Raw genomic sequence first — 13,683 nt, 5'->3', positions numbered from 1 at the left:
ACAGTGAGGTGAGGATGAGACTAAATGGATGGGGAAGGCCTATGAGGGAATCTTCGCCCAAGGGGTGACCCCCGAAGCATATGGCATTTCGGTTCTTCCCTTGGGTTCCTCACTGGTTCGTGTCCTTTTTATGTCCCTGTCAGTGGGCAGAACTTTGCAGAACACTTTGCAATGTGACAAATGAGACCAAGTTTTTCTTCCTTGACATGCCACTTAGGCTTGACCTGTCCTGTGACATGTGTACTTTGATATTTCTCCTTCATCCTCTAACAAAACATCAGTCGTTGTAGACATCATACGTGAGAATGGGTGAGGGTAGTTAAACCAATTTCCCCAATGGGAAAAGGTGACAATATTGACTTTTGCTTCATTCATTACACTGCATGTGGGCATTTACAGTCTGACCTAACACTATTATTGATGAAAGGCCTGTGCTGTAGAATAACATTTAAGGCTGTGAGTTTACTTAAAGCAGTCCCCCAAAGGAAAAGCTGAGACAGTCACTTTCCTTTTGTTCCGTTAAACAAACATAAGTTTTTTTTATCTCTGTTGTAAGTTACTGGGGAAATTAAGCACTCAAAGTCCAAATGGTTAACACATCAACAAGCTGCCCCACCCCTTTAAAGACGTGGGGAATGGCGGCTTCAGAGTAGCAAGCAAACTGAGAAGTTGGGCAAAAAGATTGCCTTCTTTAAAATTCTTTCTGCTTTTTCTACACTCTCTGCTCCAATGTCCCGGCTGACCACAGTAATAACACCTGCCCTCTCTCTTAGGACATTTACGTTTCTGTGGGTTTTCTGTGCTGACCTTAAAAGAAGCTGCTGCAATTTGTACTCTTGCCTTAACATCAAAATCTCTTTCCCAAGCAGTTAACCTGTCCAGGTTACTTCTAAGAGTTCTGTGAGACCAAGTCAGATCCAAAAATGGCAAAGCTCTTCTGTAGTCAGCTATAAGGCCATCTGACCAGATGCGGACCAGCGGTCCTTTGTCATTGAGTACACTTTCAGTATCATCCACTATTCCACTGTACGTTACAGCTGACTGACAAAACCTCTCAGTATATTCATTCACAGTTTCTTCTTTCTTTTGTACACAGTTTGTAATTCTAGACCAATCTATCTTGGGTCCTAGGATATTCTTTAGGATTTTCAGAACACCTTCTCTTGATTCATCTTTTCTGGCATGTTGCAGTTCAGAAGTAACAGCAGACTCAAAACTGTTGAATTCAGATTCAGTTAGAATTTGAGACATTAACTGTGTGATTTCTGTTAACGACATGTCGTAGAGACGCATTTTGCTGACCAATGCTCTTCTAAATTCAGTGAACTGTGTGCGTGCTGGCGGTAAACTCTGGGACAATCTCTCTATATCTCTAGGTCCAAGCGTTTTGGCAACAGTTTGAATATGAACAACAGATGCACTAGAAGGAACAGTTTCTGACTCTTCAATTCCCTGCGATCTTTTTCTAGCCCCACACACATTCACTGAATTTACATGCTTATCAGTTACTGATGGGATGTCTACATCTCTTTCAAAGAATGCTTGTAAATCAGGGTAGATGTTATCAGGCTGACTTACTACTTCCACATCAGTTTTTTCTGCATCTTTGTTGCGGTTCAATTTCTTGGTCAATGCGGAAACTCTAGCCCGTAGCTCTTTGTTCTCTTTCTCTAGCTCTGACTTTTGCTCAGACTGTTGTGAAGCTAGTGCTAAACCAAACTCTCTATGGCAACAGATTATGCCTTTCATGTTTTTCTTTCTGATACATGCTCCTAGTACTTTTTTACAGTCATCTACCGACCAAGTCTTGTCTGGATGAATCTCATATTTCTGTGTTAGTTCTTTCCTAACTTTTTTAGTAACTATTAGGTTCATTTGTTCTCCTAACAGTGCTTTGAATTCGCTATCTGACCACAATGGAGCGGCAATGCCACTTTTCTCAGTTGTAGGAATCAACCTAGCATTCGTCACAACCATTTTGTGAGTTTCTTTGTTATCACACAAAACAACTAACTTTCTCTGATCAACAGAGGCTACACTTGTTTACACAGATATACTGTTAAACCTTCTTTGGTAGACCAAAGGAATTCCACAATATTACTAGCACTTTATGCTAATCTTCCCTGCTTGTACAGAGGATCAAACTTTCATCTCTAAAGTAATTTTTAGAGGGTAACACCACAAAACAACAAGAAACAAACACAAACTATTAGCATGTTACGCTAATCTTCCCTGAAAGAAAATGGAAAGGATCTTTCACCTTCCAAAACTTTTAGAGGATAAGACCACAATAACTAGCACAAAAATGCTAATCATTCTCTGTGAACAGAGGTTATCACCAAATATTAACACGTAATGTTAATCTTCCCTAAGTTTAGAGGATATCTTTCATCTTTAAAAGACCACTTTTAAAGGATAACTTGAGTTAATCAAAACACTACAGCTGTCTGATAACTCTTTCTCTGACGGCGCAGAGGCTCAAATTGGTACTGGTCTGGATCTTTGAATAGAGTGAAAACTCACCGAATCGTTGCTTGTATGAAAAGATTCAGTCTGGACCTCAGTCAGAAAAGTTCTTTTTTTTCTTGTTCTGGAACTCAGTCCGCTTTGAGATCTTGTTCTGGAACTCAGGTAAGATTTCTCTGTTGAAATCTCTTGTTGCAGTTCTTGATTCAGGTAAGATTTCTCTATCCGGGTCACAAGGTACCATCTGTAGTGAAGTTTTTTATTCTTCCACGCAACAGACCAGGAGACTCTTGAGGTACCTTTCACGCAGAAGTTCTTTATTGCGTAGCTGTAGTCATCTCAAGGATAGTCTGATTTAAAAGAACCTTACATTCTAATTTATACATTTCAAAGAGGGTGGGATTACCTAAAGGTGGAGACACTGAAACAAAGCAAATGTAAATGCATGTGACCCTCGAGCTCCACTGACCCGGTGAGACGAGAAACAGGAAAGACAAACTTTCCCGTGTGGTCACAGGACAGTCAAGATGGTCTCAGACATTAACATACAGTAGCAGCTGTTCTCACTTCAAACAGGCATTTTCACACGGTGCGACGAGAAACAGGAAAGGCATAGCTTTCCCGTGTGGTTCAAAAGACAGTCAGGAGGGTCACACTGGGAATTCCTACTGTTTTCAGACTTTCTACATTTAAAACATTAAATTAACCATGTTAATAAAATTTGTAATCTCACAAGACGTATTGTCTCGTTCCCTGTTCTCAGGGAATATAGGTTACAGTCGTAACCTGAGACGTTCCCTTTCTCAACAACTCAAAAATATGTTGAATGACGCTATGGGGAACGAAATACCCACTCCGCCATGCTGAAGGGAGTGCATGCCGAAAAGGCAGTGACAACTGTCAGAACCAGTAATTCCAAGGAACACTGAAACCACTCACCCTACGTCACATCGGGCTGTCAATGACAACACTCCCTACCGGTCATAGCCCAAGCTAATGAATCAAGAAAAACCAGAACGTAATAACGTGGGTAAATCTGGGCCAGCTCAAAGGTTTTAGGATCACAACTTCCAAATAGAAGGGGTCCCTTCAAGGGAGTGTCAATCAAATGTCAGGAAGGCCGTACATTGTGCGGCCTAAAACCCAACGACCACAGCATGTGGAAACTCATCCTTTAGGAAAGCCAGAGGCTAGTAACCTGACAGACCCACAATGTGGGGCTACCTTCAAAAAAGGCCTAATGAGAGCTAAAACCACTAGTTGTGGGAGATAGCTTGAACAAGGGAAGTGCCTGTTGTAATGTATTGCGACAAAGACGCATCTACGTAGTGTGGGACCCAAAGTGAAGAACCTGAGTCTGAACCACATAAGAAGGGACTGAAGTGTACCGTGTGTGACCCTCACCATAAGAAATGGATTTTAGAAAGTACACATGACATCTCGTTGTGTGACTTACCACAATAACAGGTGAAGTATGGGTTCGTGTACTTCACTCTGAATTCAGGAAGGCCTGTTGAGGCCTCTAACCTGGCGACCACAGTATGTGGGAGCTCTTAACCTGGCGACCACAGTATATGAGAGCTCATAACCAGGAAGGCCTAGTGAGGCCTGCAACCTGGCGACCACAGTATGTGGGAGCTCACAACCATGAAGGCCTAATGAGGCCTAAAACCTGGCGACCGCAATATGTGGAAGCTCATACCCAGGGAGGCCTGGTAAGGGATGTAACCTAGCGACCACATCGGGTGGGAGCTCGTACTCAGGAAGGTCAGTAAGACCTAACCTGGTGACCACAACCTGTGGGAGCTTACTTTCAGGAAGACCTGATAAGGCCTGTACCTGAAAAACCACACCAAGTGGTAGCTACTTCCAGAAGTTAGCTCTTAAGAACTCTTAAAGTGGGACCCGAGGAAAGGATTTTAAAAAGTGCACAAGACATCACATCATGTAACTTACCACAATAATAGGTGAAGTATGGGTTTGTGTACTTCACTCTGAATTCAGGAAGGCCTGGTGAGGCCTGTAACCCAGCAACCACAATATGTGGGAGCTCATAGCCAGGAAGGCCCGTTGAGGCCTGTAACCTGGCGACCACAGTGTGTGAGATCTCATGACCAGGAAGGTCTGGTAAGGTCTACAACCTGGCGACCACATCTGGTAGGAGCTCGTACTCAGGAAGGTCAGTGAGACCCAGCCTGGTGACCACAACCTGTGGGAGCTTACTTCACCAAGTGGAAGCTACTTCTTCCAGAAGTTAGCCAGAGAAGGGCGTCCCTGTAGCCTACTTAAGTGACAGGACGCCTCTTAAAGTGGGACCCAAGGGAAGACCGGGGTCTGAGCCACATAAGAAGGGACTGAAGCACACCGCGCGTGACTCTTACCATAAGAAATGGATTTTAGAAAGTACACAAGACATCTCGTCATGTGATTTACCACAATAATAGGTGAAGTATGGGTTTGTGTACTTCACTCTGAATTCAGGAAGGCCGAACTTGAGGCCTGTAACCTGGCAGCCACAGCATGTGGGAACCCATGATCAGGAAGGCCTGACGAGGCCTGACACCCGATAGTCCCAATGTGTGGGGAGCTCACATTCAGGAAGGCCGCTGAGGCCTGCAACCTGACATGTGAAGACTCACAACTACACCTTAGCGACCACGATAAGTGGGGGTTTAACATTCAGGAAGGCCTGGTAAAGCCTGCAACCTGACATGTGACAACTCACAACCAGAAAGGCCAATGAAGCCTGAAGCCTGGTGACCACCGAGTGGGAGCAAAGTGCTCAGGAAAGGTGGTGAGGCTGTAGTCTGGCTACCACAGCATGTGGGAGCCCACATTCAGGAAGGCTGGGTGAGGCCTGTAACCTGACTACCACAGTGTGGTGAGCAGGACGGCTGAGGGACGTGACAGAAAGTCGCGAGGCCGGTGTTGCGATTGCTAATGAGCAGCACCTGCGAAGCACACCGGTCTCGCATCTCTCACGAAGGAGCGGAGGCATAAAGGGGGAGCGACGGAGTGGATGATCGAGAGAGGAACAGGCCTGCTTTTGTTTGTATTTTATATTTTATTTGGTAAGCCAGCAGTCGTCCGCGAGGGGCTGCTGGCCGGTATTTATGTTTTATTTTCGGTAGCCAGCAGTCGTCCGTGAGGGGCTGCTGGCAGGTAATTTGTTTGTTTATTTTGTTTAAATAAATTTTTATTTTTGAATATTATCCGGTTCCTGCCTCCTTCTTCCCTGAACCTTGCTACACATAGTATGTGGGAACTTATAACCAGGAAGGCCCCTTTGAGGCCTGTAACCTAGCAACCACAATGTGTGGGAGCTCATAACCAGGAAGGCCTGGTGAGGCCTGTAACCTGACTACCACAGTATGTGGGAACTCATAACCAGGAAGGCCCCTTTGAGGCCTGTAACCTAGCGACCACAATGTGTGGGAGCTCATAACCAGGAAGGCCTGGTGAGACCTGTAACCTGGCGACAACAGTATGTGAGAGCTCGTATCCTGGTGACCACAGTATGTGGGAGCTCATAACCAGGAAGGCCTGGTGAGGCCTGTAACCCAGCGACCACAGCATGTGGGAGCTCATAACCAGGAAGGCCTGGTGAGACCTGTAACCTGGCGACCACAGCATGTGGGAGCTCATAACCAGGAAAGCCTGGTGAGGCCTGTAACCCGGCAACCACAGTATGTGGGAACTCATAACCAGGACCTGAGATCCTCTGGGTCTGTCTGTGATCCTCAGACCATGACAGACCAGGCCCCTCCGCCTGCCTGTGGCTGGGCAGAGGACCTCCGCGTTATGCAGCTCTTAAATGCTGCAGAACGTCTCGACGGAAGGGCCGAAAAGCTCGGAAAGCGAAACTGGCGAATCGAGGAGAAAATTTTTATTTTCGCCAACATCTCGTCCACTGGCGGCATCGACACCTATCCGTGCTCCACGGCTCCGTCCACAGCAGCGAAACTAGCCCGCTGATGCAAATAGAGATGTGAGAAGGGATTCTTCCATACCCTCTCGATCCCAGTGTGGAGATCGGAAAGGAATGGAAGGCTCATCCGGGCTGGTGGCTTATGTGTGGGGAGGAACCAGCCATCCAAAATGCCATGAGCGGGTTCCTCCCAAACGCGCCTCCACTGCAACTGCGCGCCCCATAATGTCAACCAGCACAGCCTATACTGGGCAGGAGGGCTGAAATGGTCCGGTCTCAACCAAACTGCTTTAATTTTTCCTTTTCTATATATATATTACAGACAACTCCTGCCCTGCCCGAAGATGCCCAGTTACAGATTCACCAGAGAGAGAAAGCTCCATCTGAAAGCTCCACAAGCTCAACCGCCACTGAGCCTCAGCCCGAGCAGGAACTGGAACCGCGGGGTTCAGATGCCACGCCCACTTCCCTCGAGAAGTGGGACAGACGAGGGCAAAGAGTTCTGAAAGGAAAACTCTCACAGTTAGCGCAGAAAACTCCCTCGAGAGCTTCCCGTGCATGCTCTTCTCTCAGGCAGAACACGCACAGATCGTGTGAATCCTCTGGTGTCAAATATCTGGACACAAGTCGGCACACTCCAAAGTGTTTCTCTGCGTCTCTGCGTGCTTAATCGTTGATACCATCACACAGACAAACAGTCCCTGAAGACGAAAAGATGTTGTCATGGTTTCAAGGCGCCCTTCTTATACATCCAGATTGACGCGCTCATCATTCAAGCTGATGATGCACGGGCTGTCGCCGGTCAACCTGATTACTGTGAGTTGATATTTGATTTCAGACACCTGTCACACCTGAGGCGTTCCCCATAGCTTCATTCGACGTATTGTTGAGTTCCCTTCGAAAGGGAACTGCAATTCATTGAGTGGCCGCATGAGGCTGGCTGCAAAAGTGAGTCAAATCTGTATCTCCCCCAAGTTAAAATGTCTAACTTCACAACAGAAAAAAAACATGTTTACAGCCTGGTGGCAAATAGTTGTTTTGGTCTATATCACTAATTTTGCCCTTCATGACGACTGTGAGGGGGGTGAATTTTTTTACAACTCATCTGTTTAAATTATATTTAATCCTTAAAGTTCTGCATAATTAAGGGTATGGACACTAGAGTGACAGGTGGATTCTTGCCACCGCTTTCAATGCTAGTCATTTGTCTACTGTCTGTTAGCGTCATCCTCAGCTTTTTCCGGGATTATTTCATACAATTCATGCCATGGTCCAAGTTCCTCATGTCTGCCCTGAAGTCTGGCAGAGCATATTCAAAGGCATTGTCTGGAGTCTGTCTGGTTACTGCTGTGCAGCATGTTAGTGAAACACTAAAGATCTTATTCCAAAGTGATAGAGTTCATAAGCGGCGAGACGTTGTCCGACTCAGTAAGGTGACAACCGGAGACACGCGCTAGAGTAAAAATTTTAGGTGTCGACTTAAACCAGATGCATAGAGGAAATTCTACCACACTCCGCTCTGATACCCTGAAGTATCTTGTTTTCCAGGTTTGAGCTATATAATTTTCCCTATGTAAGGTTTAAAGAAAAAAAGTTTGGCTTCCTTGCAGATGTTTGCTTGGGTTAGTGTTAGGAGTACGTCTGCAGGGCATTTACTTCCCTCTACTTCATTTCCGCCATTTTGAAATCGAAAGCGAGGCTCCGGTGGAAAGAACCCCGGAAGTACAGATAGACAACAATGCCTTGGACTACCAACCTGAAGCTGCTGTCGCGATTAACACTATTGGATGTTAATAATCAATACAGGATATGTATATCGTTCATTCCTTCATCCCTATCGCTTCTTTTTTTACATTCTGAATTATACATTAAAATATATATTTTATTTATAAATTAATTTCACTGTATATAGTCTAAAGTATGAAAGAAATGTATGTAAATTTTTACAATAACTAATTTCTACATTAAACACAACAATACGCCATTGTATTTGCAACTCTCCTGTGATTAAAGGCGACACTTCCGGTTTTCTTCCCACCGGAGCGATTTCAAAATGGTGGCTGTTTGAAATCAGCGTATTGCACACAACTATAGAATCAATTCTTAATGCGCATGTGAACGGCATCAGCGTTTATCACAGGTTCACGTTTAAAGTCTGTTTAGAGACATATACATTACAGTTACTGTAAATCCGGCCTCTAGTTCATAAACGCCAGGGAAGAACTGGCCCCCGACTGAGCCTGGGTTCTCCCAAGGTTTTTTTTTTTTTTTTTCTCCATTGGGTCACCTGATGGAGTTTTAGGACACCATTAGGTCACTTAATGGAGTTTTTCGGTTCCTTGCCACTGTTGCCTCTGGCTTGCTCAGTTGGGGATATTCAAATTAATTAAACAATCAGTAATACCATTGATCAGCTCTACTAAACGTGGATGTTTTTCCACTAAGAAATGAACATTGTTATTATGATTTGATTGATACTGTAAAGTTGCTTTGATGTAATCTAATATTGTGAAAAGCGCTATATAAATATATTTGACTTGACTTGAGGTACCCTCCTTGGGGTTAAAGCAAAGCGAACGTCCCGGGTTATGTATGTAACCCTAGTTCCCTGAAGGGACAGACGCTGCGTGTAATCGCAGTGGGAACGCCCTCAGCGTGACTCATCTGAAGCATGAATGAAATCAGTCAATGGAGAGAATGAGCGTACGGCGAGTGACGTCATCGACCAGGAAGCTATAAATATCCCCTGAGCACACAAGCCGCCAGCTTAAAGTTACTGAAGCAAGTGTAACATATTCCCATAGGGAATTGTGTATTATTGTGTAACCATTGCTATCGCTATAGAAGGTGGTAAGTAAAAATTGGGCTACAGAAGATAAGGGTTCGTCTCAAGGAGGCATTGATAGAGTAAATAAAGACACAAAACAGATCAGTTCAGTTTGGTGTTGGTACCATATATTAAGTGAACATAAAGACAAAACAACAACGACAACGCAATACCCAAAAATCTCCAATCATGCAGAAAGGTTCAATAGTTCATAGAAACCCAGGCACAATATTACTCAGAACTGGAGAATATATTCATATAAAAAGACCGGTCCACAACACACAAGAATTTCCATAGGATGCAATAGTCCATGAGCCAGAATTCATCTAATGGCTCTAAGTGTGTAGTAGTGTGTGTGTACGAATAAGAGTAGAAGGGGTGAGCAGACTACAATAGCCTCCTACCAACCCCACAAGGCAATGAGGTTACTGGGCCGGTTCTGTTCCAGGTAAATAATGGCTCGCCATCAACTGGCCCGCACTGGTCACACCTGGCCTGTATTAAATAAACAGGACCCACGATTTAGTCACTACTCATACAATTGATCTACTAGCTAGGTTTATAATAATATATATCTTGTGTACACAATACAATAGTATTCAAATACTGCATAAATAATTGTCATAAATATGTTAAATGACAAAAATAATACAAACTGAAATGCATATAAATAACACACATATTTAGGATTATTTACATTTCACTCAATACAATTTGTCATTCAGAATATAAATAACGCCTTTAAATACTTAAGACCTTTAAACGCCTTTAAATACTTAACATTGAATAAAGTGCATGGTTTATGATTTACATAATTCATTGAACCCAAAAGAACTCCATAGGAACAATTGGGAACCTAATACTACCAGCTAGAACAGCCCATAGAAATACATTCAAAGATAAATCCTGTTAGCATTAAACCAGCAGAACTTCACTAACAAGATGCATAGCATGACTAATGCTATTAGCATTAAGCTAGCGGAGAATCCCAGTGAACACATACACAGTAATGCCAAATGCTAACAACAACATGCTATCGGACACAGCAACAAACAGACTCACCAATTCCCGCAGATAATTGACACCCCGCGGCACCAGTCGGCTTCTAAACAACGGTAATGGACACTACAAATACAAAATCGCACGCTAGAGGCAACCGAGCCTTTAAGATGGAAAATAACATTATTTGTGCAGAGACGTACCGAGTGCAGCTGCTCCGGTGGCTTCCCCTTCATACTACTGATTGGGGAACTCACCGCAGCTTCTAAACCCGCGCTTGAGTGCTAGGATTGGTTGAAGCGCTCACTGAACTATCATGTGACTCTTGCATGAAAAATATAAATGAAGGGTGTGTTCAGGTGACCGGGCAAAATTAATTAAATTTTGGACAGAATTTTTCCCTGGGTTACACAAGCGACCCAAGGGGATGCCGGGAGAATGGCAGGACATGCAGCGACCGCCCCTTCGGGGAACTAGGGTTACATACGTAACCCGGGACGTTCCCCTTCAGGGACTACCGCTGCGTGTAATCGCAGTGGGAACGCAATACCCACATCCCTATGGAGCAGAGTGATCGGGGGAAATGCGTACATATGTGACCTTGGCCACGGATGTACCATCGCATCCAACCCCATCAGGGATGGATGGCTAAGAGAGAACCACAGCGCAGTGTGATGTTTCTCGAGAAGCAAATAGGTCTACTTCGGCACAACCGAAATGTTTTCCAACGGAGTTCCACCACCTCGGGGTGAAGACTCCATTCCCCGGGCCTCGGCCCCTGTCTTGACAGGATGTCTGCACCCCTGATTTAAATACACTGGGAGATAAAAAGGTCTCAGAGAAAGAATTTTCCCCTGGGACCATAGAAGGATCTGACGTGTCAGTTTGTAAACGAGAACACAGACCCCCCTGATGGTTGATAAGAAACCACCGATGTGTTGTTTGTCCGGACAAGAACATGGTGGCCCCTTAGATCTGGGAGGAAGTGTTTCAGAGCCTGAAACACCGCCAACATCTCTAGGCAATTTATGTGCCACAGACGATGTTGGTCCTCCCACAGACCCTGAGCCGGGCGTGACATGATACATGATCGCCCCCCCAAACCGTGAGAGAGGCATCTGTCGTTAGCATAACGCGATGACAAGGAGTTCCTAACACAGGGCCTTGGGACAGAAACCAAGGATCTTTCCTCATGATCAGGGAGCGATAACACCGTCACGAACCCCTTGGTTCTGAGCCACCACTGTAACGGTCTCATGTGCAAGAGGCCAAAAGGTATCACGTTGGACGCAGCTGCCATGAGACCCAACAGTCCCTGGAACTGTTTTAAAGTGGATGGCTGGCCTAGCTTGACCTGATCTACTGTGGCAAGAATCGAAGCAATACGAGCAGGTGACAATCGTGCCTGCATCGTCGTGGAATCCCACACTACACCTAGAAAAGTGGATCCCTGTAATGGAGAAAGAACATTCTTCTTTGCGTTGAGCCTCAGCCCCAGTCTCTTGATGTGAGCAAGAACGACACCTTGATGCCGAACCGCCAGTTGTTCCGATTGAGCTAGAATTAACCAATCGTCTATATAATTCAGAATACGGATGCCCTGCAGCCTTAACGGGGCTATAGCAGCATCCATACACTTTGTGAATGTTCGGGGTGACAGTACTAGGCCGAAAGGAAGAACCCGATATTGGTACGCTTCGCCCCCGAAAGCGAACCTCCGGAACTTCCTATGTTGAGGGAGGATAGATACATGGAAGTAAGCATCCTTTAGATCTATCGTGACAAATCAGTCCTCAGATCTGATTTGTGACACAATCTGCTTGAGAGTGAGCATCTTGAATTTGAGCTTCCCTACAGCGCGATTTAAGAGACGCAGATCTAGAATGGGACGCAGCCCCCCATCTTTCTTCGGAACGATGAAGTACCGGCTGTAGTGTCCTAACTCCCTGCTGGGTGGAGGAACCCGCTCTATAGCTCCTTTCAGCAGGAGAGTTTTTCCTCCTGTTCTAATACCAGAGCCTGCTTGGGGACCACCACTGTGGGCAGAACCCTTCTGAACCGAGGTCCCACTGAGAAACATTGGGGAGATTTTTCCATTCCAGAAGAAACTCTACTAAGGGAACCAGCCTCTCGAGGCTAGCCTCTGGATGAACATCCTGAGTGACAGACACAGCACCCTGTAACACACTGGCAGGGAACAGCTGGTCTGGGCACTCCACAACCCTCCTCGGAGGGGGCGAGCGTCCCTCAGGAAATCGCTCGCCGAGTCTCTCTACGCCCTGTAAAGGCAGGGTTAGTAGAGCAGACCCCTGAAGGCATCGGGAAAGACAGGGCACCGTGTTTTTGTGCAGTGAACTCAAATCTTTCACGATGGGGACCACCCTCAGAGTCATGGTGTTCAGCACGTCAGGATTTTTTTCAGCATAAGGATCTGGAAAGAACAGTGTAGTACGGTTCAAGGAGGGTGATGGAAGAAGACAAGGGGTCGGCGAATACTGGAGCTCGTGTGCTTTATTGAATACACAAATAATACTCCTTTCACGGCGCCTCAGCGCACTTCACAATACTCAGTCACAACAGAATAAACTCTTCCCCGCTGATTCACAGCTTCCTTCGACGTCGCACTCTTCCCACTCTTTACAGCTTTCTCTTATATTCCGATCAGGATCCACGGACAGCTCCAGGTCAGCACACAAGCTCCAGTCTCTCTCAATGAAGCGTCCAACTGGCCCGCTTAAATACTCTCCCAACGCCAATCACTGAAATCACAGACGGGTGTTTATCATTTGAACTTGACCCGCTTATTTCCCGCTCGACTCCTCCCCCGCTCTCCCGCTGCAGACAGCGCTGCACCACGCCCCCCATACCACATACCCCCACCGCCCGACTCAGGCCGGGGAGCCGTCCGGCCTGCAGCCCCCCCCCCCCCCCCTCTCCGGGAGAGGAAGTCAGCCACAGCCATCTGTGCACCCGGCCTGTGGATCACCTTGAATTTGAAGGGTTGTAATGCCAGATACCAACGGGTGATCCGCGCGTTGGCATCTTTCATGCGGTGGAGCCACTGCAGGGGAGCGTGGTCCGTACAGAGGGTGAACTCCCGCCCCAGGAGATAATAGCGGAGGGTGAGGATGGCCCACTTGATGGCTAACGCCTCTTTCTCAATGGTGCTGTACATCGTCTCCCTCTTAGAGAGCTTACGACTGATGTACAGCACCGGCCGCTCTTCACCCCCCATCTCCTGGGTCAAGACCGCACCCAGTCCCCTGTCCGACGCTTCTGTCTGCAGAGAAAAGGGAAGAGAAAAGTTAGGATCCTGTAAAAGCGGGCCGCCACACAGAGCTGCCTTTATCTGGGTGAAAGCCTGCTGACACTGCTCCGTCCACTGGACGGTATCTGGCGCCCCCTTTTTAGTTAGATCAGTCAGCGGGCTAGCAAGGTCCGAATAATCAGGCACAAATCTCCT

At 46.2% G+C, this 13,683-nt stretch overlaps 1 long non-coding RNA gene across 1 annotated transcript; it reads right to left on the bottom strand.

Moving 5' to 3' along the window:
* Positions 1 to 9,327: 9,327 nt before the first annotated feature.
* Positions 9,328 to 10,626, bottom strand: LOC120462995 (uncharacterized). Its single transcript, XR_005618457.2, has 3 exons — positions 10,424 to 10,626; positions 10,284 to 10,346; positions 9,328 to 9,716 (listed from the first exon to the last, which is right to left on the bottom strand). It is a non-coding gene; the product is annotated as an uncharacterized LOC120462995 (long non-coding RNA).
* Positions 10,627 to 13,683: the final 3,057 nt, after the last annotated feature.

The sequence above is a fragment of the Pimephales promelas genome, chromosome 4, assembly GCF_988280905.1.
Source record: "Pimephales promelas chromosome 4, fPimPro1.hap1.1, whole genome shotgun sequence".
Classification (NCBI taxonomy): Eukaryota; Metazoa; Chordata; class Actinopteri; order Cypriniformes; family Leuciscidae; genus Pimephales; species Pimephales promelas.
This window is presented reverse-complemented; position numbering and strand designations above follow the sequence as displayed.